The sequence below is a fragment of the Salvia hispanica genome, chromosome 4, assembly GCF_023119035.1.
Source record: "Salvia hispanica cultivar TCC Black 2014 chromosome 4, UniMelb_Shisp_WGS_1.0, whole genome shotgun sequence".
Lineage (NCBI taxonomy): Eukaryota > Viridiplantae > Streptophyta > Magnoliopsida > Lamiales > Lamiaceae > Salvia > Salvia hispanica.
The window spans coordinates 14,189,735-14,203,918 of NC_062968.1; the positions used below are offsets into that span (position 1 = coordinate 14,189,735).

General features: G+C 36.6%; 3 pseudogenes; all 3 read left to right on the top strand.

Annotated features, from left to right (window-relative positions):
* The first annotated feature begins 3,585 nt into the window (after positions 1 to 3,585).
* On the top strand, positions 3,586 to 5,463 carry LOC125224526 (annotated as a pseudogene).
* A 2,985-nt stretch (positions 5,464 to 8,448) lies between these two features.
* On the top strand, positions 8,449 to 9,880 carry LOC125220416 (annotated as a pseudogene).
* A 1,329-nt stretch (positions 9,881 to 11,209) lies between these two features.
* On the top strand, positions 11,210 to 12,640 carry LOC125219909 (annotated as a pseudogene).
* Positions 12,641 to 14,184: the final 1,544 nt, after the last annotated feature.

The following is a 14,184-nucleotide window of genomic DNA, read 5'->3' on the forward strand; positions in this document are numbered from 1 at the left end:
ATCTTTAATGTTATTTTAATGAAAATTCATAGATTACTTTTTCCATTGTAAATGTGAGTACATAATTAACATTTTCTTCTAGAGTTTTGCTTTTGTATTATTGCGAATCATAATCTATTGATCATTCATTGGTTGCAGTGTATGTTTATAGTACTACCAAATAAGCTTGCGAGAACTGATCGGAGAATAAAAGAGTACTGCTATATTTTCTGGGTCAAGAATTTAGATCGTAGGCAATTTTTATTTTATGAATAATTCAAGGTAAATAATTAAATATATTATTTGATAATAACATTATATAATAGTTGTACTAAAAATTCGAGAGATGTAACTATCATAGGGTAACGATTAAGATTTTCATGACATGCTGTGGGGGATGGTAAGATTGAAACCCAATACCTCTTTGTTATAGCTATCCAACGATATGATTGAAACGCTTTTACCTCTGTGTTTATAGATATCAGTTCAACAATTTGGTATTTCTCATCTAAAGGGAGATATTATAAAAGATAAAAGATAAAGATCAACTCTAGCCAAAGTTACAAAACACACAAAACGTTGTCACTTTTTTGTCTGTAGATGTACGAATTTAACTTTAATGAATTGAGTTTTGTGTGTAGATGTACAAAATTAGTGTTGTTATTTGTCAAGTACTCCTTCCGTCCACATATTTTCGAGCCATTTTATTTTATGATTCGGATTTTAAGAAAGAGTTAAGTGTGTAATAAATGAAGTGAGAAAAGAGAGTGTGTAATAAATGGAGTGAGATGTAGTTAGTTGAAGGTGGGTTCGCTTTTGACTTTTGATTTTGTTTTGATTTATTTTAATATAGCTAATGGCATTTTTATGTAATTTTGATGAAGAATGGGGTAAAATTATATGACCAATATGAAAATTTAAAAGTGACTTTAAAGACGGACTTTTATAGAAAAAGTGACTCTTAATCCAGGACGGAGGGAGTAGTATATTATTACGTAGCACTAAGAAATTAAAGAAATGATATAGAAACTTTATGTTAAGTTGTAACATGATTTCGAGTTTGATATCAATTAATTTCAAATATTTAGTTAAAAAATATTTTTTGTTCTTAAATATGCAAATATTTAAGTTAAAAGTTTCAATTTTTTTAAAACTATTACAAAATAATTAGTACTATGCAATTTATTTTAAATCAATTAATATTTAAAAATCAATTTTCAATGTAACATAGTTAAAAAAGTTGATTATATATGTACAATAATGTACATTTATCACTATCCTTTCAAAATATATTTCACCTGAACGTGTTCTTCCTTAGACTGCCTCCTATAGTCCTATGCACCATCGCGCATATGTAACCGTTCACGAATACGTGTAAGAAAGAAAAGTGAAGTTCTTCTTAGATTTCTTGGCCAGGATGTATATCTCATTCGGACGTTTGGTTGTAAGCCAAAAAATAAGGAAACACAACTTTCCTTTGTTTGGCGACGAAAGAAAATATTGTAAAATAATAATACTATTTCTATCTACAGCCTAAGTTATAGTTAAAAATAGGCAATGTGAGCAGGAGGCGGATTATAAATTACTCCTTCGTCTGCCATTACTTGTCACTAGTTTCCTTTTTTGGTCCATCCGCCAATACTTGCCACACTTATTTTTACTAGTACTTTTGATGATGGGTTCACATTCCACTAACTCATTCCAACTCACATTTTATTATCAAATCAATATAAAAATGAGACTCACATTCCATTAACTTTTTTCCATCCATTCCTTCACATTTCTTATAACCCGCGTTCAAGTCAACTTGTGACACTTATTGCAGTGACGAGGGAGTAGAATGAGAGCAGTGATATCAATCAAATATGCTTTCTTCACTGAATTCAAGCATTTTAGAGTGTTTTTGGACTCATTAGGATGTACTCCATCTACCAAAAAGTTTGTCACTTATTTCCATTTCTATTTGTTCCATAAAGTTTGTCATATTTCACTTTTACCATTTTTGTACTAAATCTCACATTTCACTAACTCATTCTCATTCTCATTTTATTAGTTTAAAACTAATGTATAAAAGTAGGACTCATATTTAACTAAATTTTTTAACTCACTTTCTATTAAGTACATTTCTTAAAACTTGTGTCGGGTGAAAACATGAGAAATTGTGGGACGGAGGAGTATTTTCGTTGCATAAGTGAAGAGTAGAATTTGGTAAAGATGCTCGGAGAAAGTTGGAAAGGAAAGTGAAAGATCGTAAGATGTGGCGCATGTTTCTAGTGTGATCTAATGGGTGTTACCCGACCTGTAACACGTGCCGACTTAGCACCTGGTAGGGCTCGCTTCATGGCAATTGTCTCAGAAAGCACTATTCGGCTGGGTCTTAAGATATTTCAAGGGGTTAGTCTTAAGTTTTTTGAGTACATCATGCAAATTGCATCCGCTTAATATTCTCATCATTTTGTATTTTGACGTGTCTCTTGAGTTTTTATAGTAAAAAAGGTTAAATACGAAGATACAAAGATCGAGCTGAAGCAAGGGATAGAAGTTGCCCAATATGAACTCCATCGCGGTGACGTACAAAGACATGTCGACGCCTATCGATTTCGACTATGATGTGAACTTTTCTTTTTCTCTAAAGTCCAAGTCTATCCCAATTTAGAAGGACGATTTTGAGTCCTATATAAACCTCCGAAGATCGTAATTCGACATTGATAAATTCATACAGAATCAAAGGATCAAGAAAGTTCAAGGTAAGAAGGAGAAGACTGAAGAACACAAGATTAATCCATTCAATTTTATCTACTAGTTGTTTCTTTATGTTAGTCCATGTGTTATGTCTAGGCTAAATTAGTAGAATTTTAGGATTTGAAACTACCCTATGTTCTTTTAATAATTTAATTTTAATATCAAGACCTAGTTTTACTTTATCTGTTATTGTGGGATAGCTAATGTGTCAAATTTCTTGACAAACTATTAGATGATCTAGTAGTATGCTATGAAATCGAGAAATGAGTAGTATGATAGATAAAATAGATAACACAGTCGATTAATAGGCCCAAGACTAATTAGTGAAGAAAAAGTAAATTAACCGCGATTCTATTTGTGAGCAACCACTCTCATTATCGATCAACATTACTTCTTTTCAACTATTTCTCATCTAGACTAGACTAGTAACTTCCCTGTACCAAAAACTTAGATAAATAGTTGTTCTCACACTCTCTTACCGAACAACCGTATACCCTAATTAAATCAGATAATGGATATGATTATAAGATTTTATCGGATAGAGGATATCGTTGTAGTACTATATATATGGGATAACAAAATCTTTAAAAATGTCTCCCTTTTGAATTATTTCGCATTTAAGCTTATCTTTAACTTTGATTAACAGTCGCTAGCTTTGATTAATCATTATCCTCCTTACCGTGGAAAGCATCAAAGTAAAATAAAAAAAAATCGTTAGTTAAGATTAATTGGATATAGATATATCCAGGTAGGATTTTAGTGGATATTGATGCAATATTATGTCCCATATCCAAGTAAAAGAATTCTAGAACTCTATATAAACTCCGTCTACCTCTAATCTTTTCTACACCACTTTCTCACTCATATATTTACCAAAATTTTCATAATTCTTCAATATCATTATAGCAATGGCGACTTCATCAAGCAATGGTGGTTTGATTGTGAGCTTCGGCGAGATGCTGATTGACTTTGTTCCAACGGTCTCCGGCGTGTCTCTGGCAGAGGCGCCTGGATTCCTCAAGGCTCCAGGCGGTGCTCCGGCGAACGTCGCCATAAGCGTGACGAGGCTCGGTGGAAACGCCGCTTTCATTGGCAAGCTCGGTGACGACGAGTTTGGCCACATGCTCGTCGGAATCCTCAAGAAGAACGGCGTTTCCACCGCCGGGGTCAACCTCAACAAAGGTGCCAGGACGGCTCTGGCGTTTGTGACGCTACTGCGCGGCGAGCGTGAGTTCATGTTCTATCGGAACCCTAGCGCCATATGCTGCTCACGCCCGATGAACTCAATCTCGACCTCATCAAATCGGTATGTCTTGAATTAGTTCGTTGATTCATTAATATTAATTGTTGACTTTCAATATCTCAAAACCCTACTCATATTCATGAATCAACCAACTATATTCAATTAGGAACTGCGACCATAAACATATATGGTTCTCAGTATACATATAATGTCTTCGTTCCAATTTTATATTTTTTCTTGTTTCATTATAAGAGTCTCATTTTATGCATTCACAAGTACTCCTCTTTTCCACCATAGGAGTCATAAAATGTAAAGAAAAGTGGGTTGAATAAGTTAGTAGACCCTTATATATATTAGTTTTATAACAAAATGTGAGTGGAATAAGGTGGTGGAATGTGAATAAGACTCTTATTGTAGAACTGAGTCTTTTTATGGGATGGAGGGAGTATTATTTAGTTGTATGTATGATTGTATTGGAACATATTTATGATAGATTTGATGTATATGTGTGTAGGCCAAAGTGTTCCACTATGGATCAATAAGCTTGATCGTGGAGCCGTGTAGATCGGCACATCTAAAGGCAATGGAAGTGGCAAGGGAGGCCGGAGCTCTTCTCTCGTATGATCCGAATCTCCGGCTGCCCAGCGGGGGGAGCAAGGACCCAGATCATGAGCATCGGGACAAGGCCGATGTGATCAAGGTGACGACGAGGAGCTCAGTTTCCTCGTTCAAACCGACGTCATTGATGATGCCGCTGCAATGTCTCTGTACCACGACAAGCTCAAGCTCCTTTTGGTCACCCTCGGAGCCAAGGGATGTAGATACTATACCAAGGTACTATATACTATATACTCCTACTAAGTACTACTCATAGTTCCATAGTAATAGAGTCTTTGCCATTTTGTCATTTTGGTACGTTCCATAGTAATAGAGTCATTTCCATTTTTAGTAAAAGTTAACGTTTTTTCCACCCCTTTACTTTACTCTCTTACTTTTTTCTACTTCATCTCTCTACTTTTGCATTTTCCACTTTATTCTCTCTTTACTTAACTCCCCTAACCAATTTTCTTAATCTCGTCGAAAGTTTTGCCTCCATTACTATGGAACGGAGGGAGTACTACTATAGACAAAAAAATTAGATTAAATAAATTATTTACTAATAATTTTACTTTGGTGATTAATTTGGCAGAATTTCGTGGAACAATAGATGGTTTTCGGGTTGATACCGTTGACACGACCGGCGCTGGTGATTCTTACGTGGGAGCTCTCCTGTGTAAGATTGTTGCGACCAGTCTATTATTAGGTATAATACATTTACTAAAATATAACTATATGTATTAAAATGTATATTAATTATTGAATAATTTGTTTTTTAGGATGAAGAGAAGTTGAAGAAGGTGTTGGCTTATGCAAATGCGTGTGGAGCAATTACCACTACTAAGAAGGGAGCTATCCCAGCTCTTCCTACTCCATCTCAAGTTCGTGATCTCATGAACTAGATTTTTGTTTTAGTATTAGTTACCTCTTTTAGTTAATTAGTCTTTTGGATTTACTTCCAGTTTCCGTACAGTCTTTTGAAATTTTCTTTTGCTAGGGTTTTATTTCTGGTTTAGAACAAAGTTCATGTGTTGGATTCTTCTTTAGTCATTGGTGTTTATTTCAGTTTTGGATCTACTTGATTTAGTTTATTGTATCCTCCATGTTGTCTTATCGTCTTAACCGTCTCATCTCTTAAGCTATTCATGCTCATCTTTTTCATACTTAACTAAGAGACAACACCACCCCTCCATCTCTTAACCATCTCTTAACTATTCATTCAATTTCATTTTTTAATTTTTATTTCCAACAAATTCAATTAATAAAAACACACTTAATTAAATAAAATAAAATCACAATTTAAAGGCCTAAAAAATTATAAAATACATAATTATAAAATACATAATTAAAAAATAATATAATTAAATAAAATAAAAATTAAAATTTTAAAAGGGCCCTCTAAAAATTTAGAAATGCATGACTAAAAAATACATAATTAAAAATACATATTTAAATATTAAAATTTACAATTTTTTTTTCGAATTTTCAATTTTTTTTAAAAAAAATAAATTTATGACGTCTAATTCACGCCCACTCGCGGGCCGGCTAGTGGGCGTCACGCCATCGCTTAGCGCGCCACGTGGCAGCGCGCGTCGTCCGCAACTCGAGGCCGGCCTCTTCCGAACGCGTCGGGCGTCGAGACATCTCGTCTCGTCGAGACGAGACGGGAGCCGCACGTGTTCTCGATGCCATCTCGTCTCGTCGAGATGAGACGAGACCGCCGAGGCGTTGCGGATGCTCTTAGCGTTTCAACGACTAATATGGTATTATATGGGACATAAATACATAATTTATTTGAATGAATTAACTGACCATCTCGTTTTCCAGTATTAAAATTAATCCTTTATTTTATTGATTCACTAAAAATGTATAAGAATTCTTTTTTAGTCTATTAAGAAATTAACTTGTATTTATAAATATACCATGTATATTTTTAAAAAGAGGGAGCATCTTTTAGGTTCATGAACTTTGAAAATATTATTTTAGGTCAGTGAACTTTGAAAATATTATTTTAGGTCTGTCAACTACAAGTTAATATCATTTGAGTTACTTTCAACTTTTCGATGAAAATGCCCTAAAGCCTTCAAAGGGCAATTTGGACAATTCTTTCGCCACTCATCTTGCATCAAAGACCTAGATTTCAACAAATTTTTTTTCTATTTTTTTTAATTATTAGATGACCAATTATTCGAGGATAGTGAACGTGACTTGATACTTTATTTTATTTTTTCAATCTAACGCATTTTAGGAATTTACTATAGGTGATTCATGAATTATATTTAGTTTATTTGTTTTGAAATTAGATAGCTATTAATTTGGATTGTCATTCGGAGTATTAATTATATGAAGAATGGAGATCAATTACCTGTCTAAATTGGATTTAAATATAAAATTTGCCGTTAAAAATTGTTGGACTCCAGTGTCGGTGTCGCTAAGATGAGTGGCGAAAAAATTGTCCAAATTGCACTATGAATGCCTTAAAGGCATTTTATCCGGAGAAAAGTTCAAAATACCTCAAATGATATTTACTTATAGTTGATGAACCTAATATGATATTTTTAAAATTCACGAACCTAAAATGATATTTTGACAAAGTTCATGAACCTAAAAAAATGTTACCTCTTAAAAATAAGTTCCATTCTTGGGGGGTCCCTTAAAATTAAGGGACACAAAACGTTCCAAAAATACAAAACATTAAAGTGTAGCGTTTACTTACGCTTTCAACTTCGGTTATATATTATTTAAAACTTTCTATTGTGTCTCTAATTTTGTCTCCAATAAGTTTCTTTAAATAATTATTCTTGAGTATAATATATATAGTATGTCCGAGTAAATAATTAACAAGTAGCATTTCACAAACAAATTATTCCTATATCAGTTTTTATGGATGCTCTCTTACTCGATAAAGTGGGATTCCCCATGGGCCATGGTAGTTAATAAACATACTTAAATGAAGATTAGTTGATGACAGCGAGAGAAAAAAGAATAGAAAAATATAGTAACAATCTAATATCGACATTTTTTCTTTTACAAAGATTAACAACTTAATCAATAAGTTATATTATATCCCAGATTTTATCTTAATATATATAACCAGCATGGATTAATTAAGTATACCTATTACCGAGGAAAATTACAAGGCGATAAATTATAATTAAGGACGATAAATTATAATTAAGGATTATTATAGTATTTCAAGTAGACAAAAGTAAAAGACGAAACGCAAAAACAATACTGGGACTAGTCGAACTTTGTTAGAAGAACAACTTTCATCCAATTAAATAGTAACACACATTTGAAGCAAGAACAATGAGTCAATGTCCATAGAGTTTTATTCGATTTGAAGTACATGACATACTAAAGCTCATTTTGTATAGTATCTTCATGCTAAAATTAATTCATATCTCCTTGAAACGATTAGGATTGCTGAATTATTTGCTGAAAATAAAAATAGTCAATTATGGATATTGTCTCCCAACTGTAAACGCTCCTTAATTAAGTGGTTTAGTTATTACTTTAATTTGCAGTAAATGTGAAAGATTGAGGTATATCAATCATAATCGCTCCATTTCCCCTACTATATAACCAAATTGTGGTGTAACATTATAGAATAAACTTTGTTGATTGATAAATAAAACAAGATGCTGTCATGGACCACAAAAATGCAGAATAACTTGAAGAATTACAATGAGTTGAGAAAGGTATATAGAATCAAATTTTTTCCACACGTATACTTAATGAAAGCCGATAGATTCTCGTAAGTAGCTTACAAGTTATTCATATTCCTAATTTTGAGTATACAATGTTAAAATAAATATTATAGCTCTATTAATTATTTATAACATAAACATATCCAATTTGGTACTCTTACTTTTTAATCTGAAATTCATATGCACACATATATCTATAGTACTACAATATATATATGAGCCCCTCTATAGCTAATTTTGACATACAAATACACATTTTGTTGGTGCATTTGCATTCATATCCGCGATGACTAACAGCGGCCTTATCGTGAGCTTCGGCGAGATGTTGATCGACATGGTGCCCACAGTGACTGGAGTGTCTCTCGCGGAGGCGCCGGCGTTCGTGAAGGCACCGGGAGGCGCGAGCTAACGTGGCATAGCGCGGCGAGGCTGGGCGGGAACACGGCCTTCGTGGGGAAGCTAGGCGACGACGAGTTCGGGCTGATGCTCGCCGGAATACTGAAAGAGAACGGCGTCTCCACCGAAGGCGCTGCTTCGACAAGGTCGCGAGGACCGCGCTGGCCTTCGTGACCCTACGCGCCGATGGGGAGCGTGAGTTCATGTTCTATAGAAATCCTAGCGCCGACATGCTTCTAACTCCACCCCAACTAAATCTCCCACTTATTAAATCTGTAAGTATGTTCGTCCATCAAATTTGGTCTCTGTATATTTCTTTTTTACTTTATCAATTTTGCATTGGAACCGGGTGGGACTCTATACAGGCGAAGATATTCCATTTTGGATCCATAAGCCTGATTGGGGAGCCATGTAGATCGGCACATCTGAAAGCGATGGCGGAGGCGAAGGCCGCTGGAGCGCTGCTTTCGACGACCGAACCTGCGGCTGCCGCTGTGGCCGTCGGCGGAGGAGGCTCGGGAAGGGATGCTGAGTGTGTGGGACAAGGCTGATGTGATAAAGATGAGTGATGATGAGCTGTGCTTCCTCACACACAACTCCAGCCTCGATGATGAATCTGCATTGTCGCTTTGGCGCCCCAACTTGAAGCTTCTTCTTCTCACTCTTGGGAAAAAGGGATGTCGATACTACACCAAGGTGAGGTGATATGCCGGTTGCATTTGATTACATGTTATGTTATTTTGTTTCAACTTTTAATCAAGTTGATGGTGGTGCAGAATTTCAAGGGAGCAGTGGAAGGTTATAGTCTAAAGAGGGTGGACACAACTGGAGCGGGCGATGCATTTATGGGAGCCCTCCTACGTAAGATCGTGGATGATCTTTCCATCATCGAGGTCAAATTCCAATTCAAATGATCTGTCTGTTTAGGGTAGATAACTTTGTTATTTTACAGTAATAGTATGATCTAAATTGTGTATTCTTATCGTGTTTTATCTATCGTATTAAACGGTTAAATTATGGACAGGATGAGGAGAGGCTGAGAGAGGTGGTTCGGTATGCAAGTGCATGCGGAGCGATCACGACAACCAAGAAGGGAGCCATCCCTGCTCTTCCTACTCACTCTCAAGTCCTCACCTTCTCAACCAAGATCATAACAAGAAAAACCTTTTCGGCTTTTCAAACTGTTTTCCCCTTTGCCAACAAAGACAACTAACCAATGATCTACTATTGTATTATTTTCTAATTCAATATTTTATGTGCGTCTGAAATTTATCAAATTGTAAGTCTTGCTGTGTATTCATCTGCCATGCATCTTCTAATTCAATAAACTCGCATCAATTGTATGATTGAGCAGGGTGTGACACCCGATATATACTATATACAGAGTACGGAGGGATCATAATTCATAACCTTAATTTCGTCATTACAATTCATTCTATATGAATTTCAACATTCATTTTAGCAGCATCAAATCTAATTTTTCGATCGTAAGATCATTTGTAAAGGAAAGAGCTCATGCATATTCGCCTCTACAAAAAAGTTGATATACTTTCTTTAAAAATGGTAAATTCCAATGGTTAAGAAGGTGAATTGAAAAAAGTGTACAAAAACAATTAGCATATTTACCTTTTGTTTGGAGAAGATGTAGATAACTAAATATACTTCTTCAAAACTAAAGAAGATATAATACCTTCTTAATTACTATTTTCATTGGAGAAATAATTTTTTCAAAAAATAGGAAAATATGTGTATATATTTCTCTTTATCATTATATTTGCATACTTCTTTCCCTAGATATGCTCTAAGTTGTTGATATTGGGACCGTCATCCACAATCCAAATTCTCTAGACTTTGGAATCTAATGCTATACGGTCCTAATTAAATATCACATATTTCATTATTTGAATGATCACTAATAAATGTCCGTTTACACTTTTATTTTTGGTAAGGCATCTGCGTATATCTCTAACTCATTATACTCATAAATTATAAAACTAATATTGTATATAAAAGTGGGTCATATTCTACTAACTTTTCATTACTTTCCTTTATAAATTTTCTATTACTTCAAACAATTTTTTAAAACATGCACCGATTAAATATGTGATATTTAGTGGGAGTCGGAGGGAGGGAGTATATTAAATTGACGCTGAATTGGGAAACTGATTGGAGGGTATTCATATGTAGGTGCTCTCAATTCCAACGAACAACAGTGTTTTGGTTGAAATTTTGGCAACAAGAAATCAAAATTGATTAATTATTTTTTCTTTAAATAGAACTTTTACCAATAATTTAGATTATATAGTTTGTGTATGAATTTATAAGTTGGCATGATTTAATAAAGTTTAAAATTTGAAGTAAAAATATACTCTCCCTTGGTTCCAATATTCACGGCGTATTTATTTTAAATACCAATATTTAAAATAATTATGTGAATAATAAATAAATTTATAAGGAATTGGAGTTATAGAAGTTGTGTTGTCGCATGTCCCTCTGATCCTGTGGGCCCCGGAGCAAGTAGAAACCCCCCAAATAGATATGCCCATAATTTCGCTCGCTGATTTTACCTTCGAATTAGGGGATCTCGATCACTGTACTCAATGTTTTGATTTCTATTCTATTCATTCAGGATCGTGGCTCTGCTTGATGCTACTCTATTTGAATTTCGGTGAGATTGGGCTTCCGTTATTTGGTTTAAATTTAATTGAACTGAATTTGTGAAATCTTAAAGTCGAATTCTGTTTGTTTATCCCCACAGTCGTCGATTCATCAAATGCTTCGCCCTCAAAGATTGGTGTTTTTTTAAGCATATGAATCAGTTGCTATAGAGAAGTTCAATTTGGTGTAGATGGGGAAACCCTTAATCTATGAGATTTGCGAAAAACCAGCAACGAGTTGTATGATTGCGATATGCAGTTTGATTTGGTTCTATATTCAGAAAAAGGGGATTGGGTATTCACATGTGTGGGGTTGAACTACGACACTGCATTGGAGGGCCATCATTGGCGGATAATCACATCTGCATTCTCTCATATTAGCATCCTTCATCTTGTTTTCAATATGAGTGCACTCTGGAGTTTGGGGGTTATAGAGCAGTTAGGGCATTTAGGGCTTGGTGTCGAATACTATCTTCATTACACGATGTTGCTGGTTGTGCTCTCGGGGCTGCTAGTTCTCGGTATATACCACATTTTGATCAATAAGTTCAAGATTGATTACTTCCGGAGAGTGACTGCTGTTGGATACTCCTGTGTTGTTTTTGGGTGGATGACTATACTGTCGACAAAGCAGCCCTCTTCGAAGCTGGAGCTTTTCGGGTTCCTCTCCCTTCCTATCAGTTTTGCACCTTTTGAGTCCCTCATCTTCACGTCTATAATTGTGCCACAAGCAAGTTTTATTGGTCATTTATCTGGGATCATTGTTGGGTACGCCATTGCCTGGGGCGTGATACATGGGATGACCAACTACTGGGCTGTATCGATGTTGGGATGGATTGTTCTTGTTTTCGTTTTTAGTTTGAAAAAGTCCGGTAAGTACAATTTCAGCTTTCTCAAGATTGAATCCGTGGAAGATTCTTCCTTACCATCTGTGCGGTTTCTCTCTTCTGGAAATGGTAGAACCCTGCAGATGAGTGCCTCTGATGGTGTTTTGAATCTTGTGTAGCTTTATAAAGAAATAGGTTCTGAATGTGCAACTATAAGGATGTCTCAGAATATTGGATTAAGAATAAGCTTTCTTTGGCATGCTGTTTCTTGATGTTGTATCGAAAAGCAGCACTTATTTCTTGGATCTTAGCCGTCATATTCATGTATCAAGGTTTTCTCTCCTCTTGCTAGTAACAGATAGGATTTGAACTGGATTATTATGTAGTAGTATCATATTAGTGGTGACTATTGGGATGGGTAAAAAGATATTGATTGAATTTTATGCTGTACAGATATCAAGCACATATTTTGCATGTGAAGTACCTGTACCTATTTTTTCTTTTAGAATAGATTGAGTAGTAACCCTTACAAATGAGCTTTTATGATATAATGAAACATGGTAGAAGATAATATTCTGCTACATCAGAATCTGCCTTGATGTGATTAATACTACTTGTTTTAGGTGGTTTTTGACTTTGTTTAGAGTTGTATGCTCACTTTCTTAAATCAACTATATTCATAGGTTGTCTCCGGCGGCGCCCTTCCCATTCGCCCCTCCCATCGCGCCTTTCCTACGCCACTGCCGCACCCAGCCTCCCATTCCACCGGCCACATCACTAGCCCTTCCCACTGCACTAGCCCTTCCCACTCGCCTCCCACTCGCCCTTCCCACAATTAAATTAATTCACAATTAAAATTTATTAATTCACGGAAGACATAATCCGACAAAAATACGAACGGGAAATACTAATATTTCATTAAAAAAACATACATAATTCGAAAAAAAAAAATTACATAGTAGAAAAAAAAAAACATACATCATGCGAAAAAAACAACCACCAAAAAGGGTCCATCCCTTCGCGTCCAAACCTCTTCGACGATATCCTCTTGAAGTCCGAATATGGGCATTTCTTTGCCGCATAGTCGGCAAATGCGCGCAATCCCGCACAACCTCTCCATAGAGGTACATCCATGTTCACATTCGCGGTGGCCACGCCGTGGCTGGTCCGGCACCCGTGTCATCTTCGCTGTTCCATTGAGTCGGTCGTCCCTTCACTTTCGACAATCATGTTGTGCAGAATGATACACGTGTACATGATGTCGCCGATGTTGGGGATATACCACTGCCGTGCCGGACCCCTCACCATCGCCCATCGATTCTGGAGCGCACCAAATGCGCTCTCAACATCCTTGCGGCTCTTCTTTGGCCCGACCGGATGCTTGATCGACTTCACAAAGACGGGCCGCTTGGGTATATCCCATCCGCCAAATAGTATTCCATGTTGTCTTGGTTGCCGTTGGCGATGAAGCGATGGCGGGACCAACGCCATTACGCGATCGTTGAACAGGGCGACGCCGGAGGACGTTGATGTCGTTGTTCGACCCGGCTACTCCAAAATAAGCATGCCATATCCACGACGGTAGTCATTCGCCTTCAAGGATCATGCGTGGGATGCTTGCTTTGAAGCCGGAAGTGTGTATCCCCTTCCAGGACGGCAGCGTTCCTCACTCCCAATGCATACAATCGATGCTGCCCAACATCCGGGAACCCGTGCACCGACCCGTGCATATTAATCGATTCTTGGCACTCTTCGGCCCGGACGTCGAAGATCTGATCCCGAATATCGCTCAACGCCCGCGCAAAACTCCAACGAGACATCTGGACGGCGGAAGATTCCCCATGTGGAGGTACTCGTCGAACATGTCGGCCGGCCCTCCGTACGCCCGTTGCTCGATTGCGCCGTACACTTCGTATTGGCGTGTGTCCGGGTTTGCCGGCCCGATCCTCCCGATCCTGAAAAACTCGTACCTCTCTCTAATGCACCAACGATATGCATAAACGAGGACGATGCATCCGAAAACGTCGGCGGAA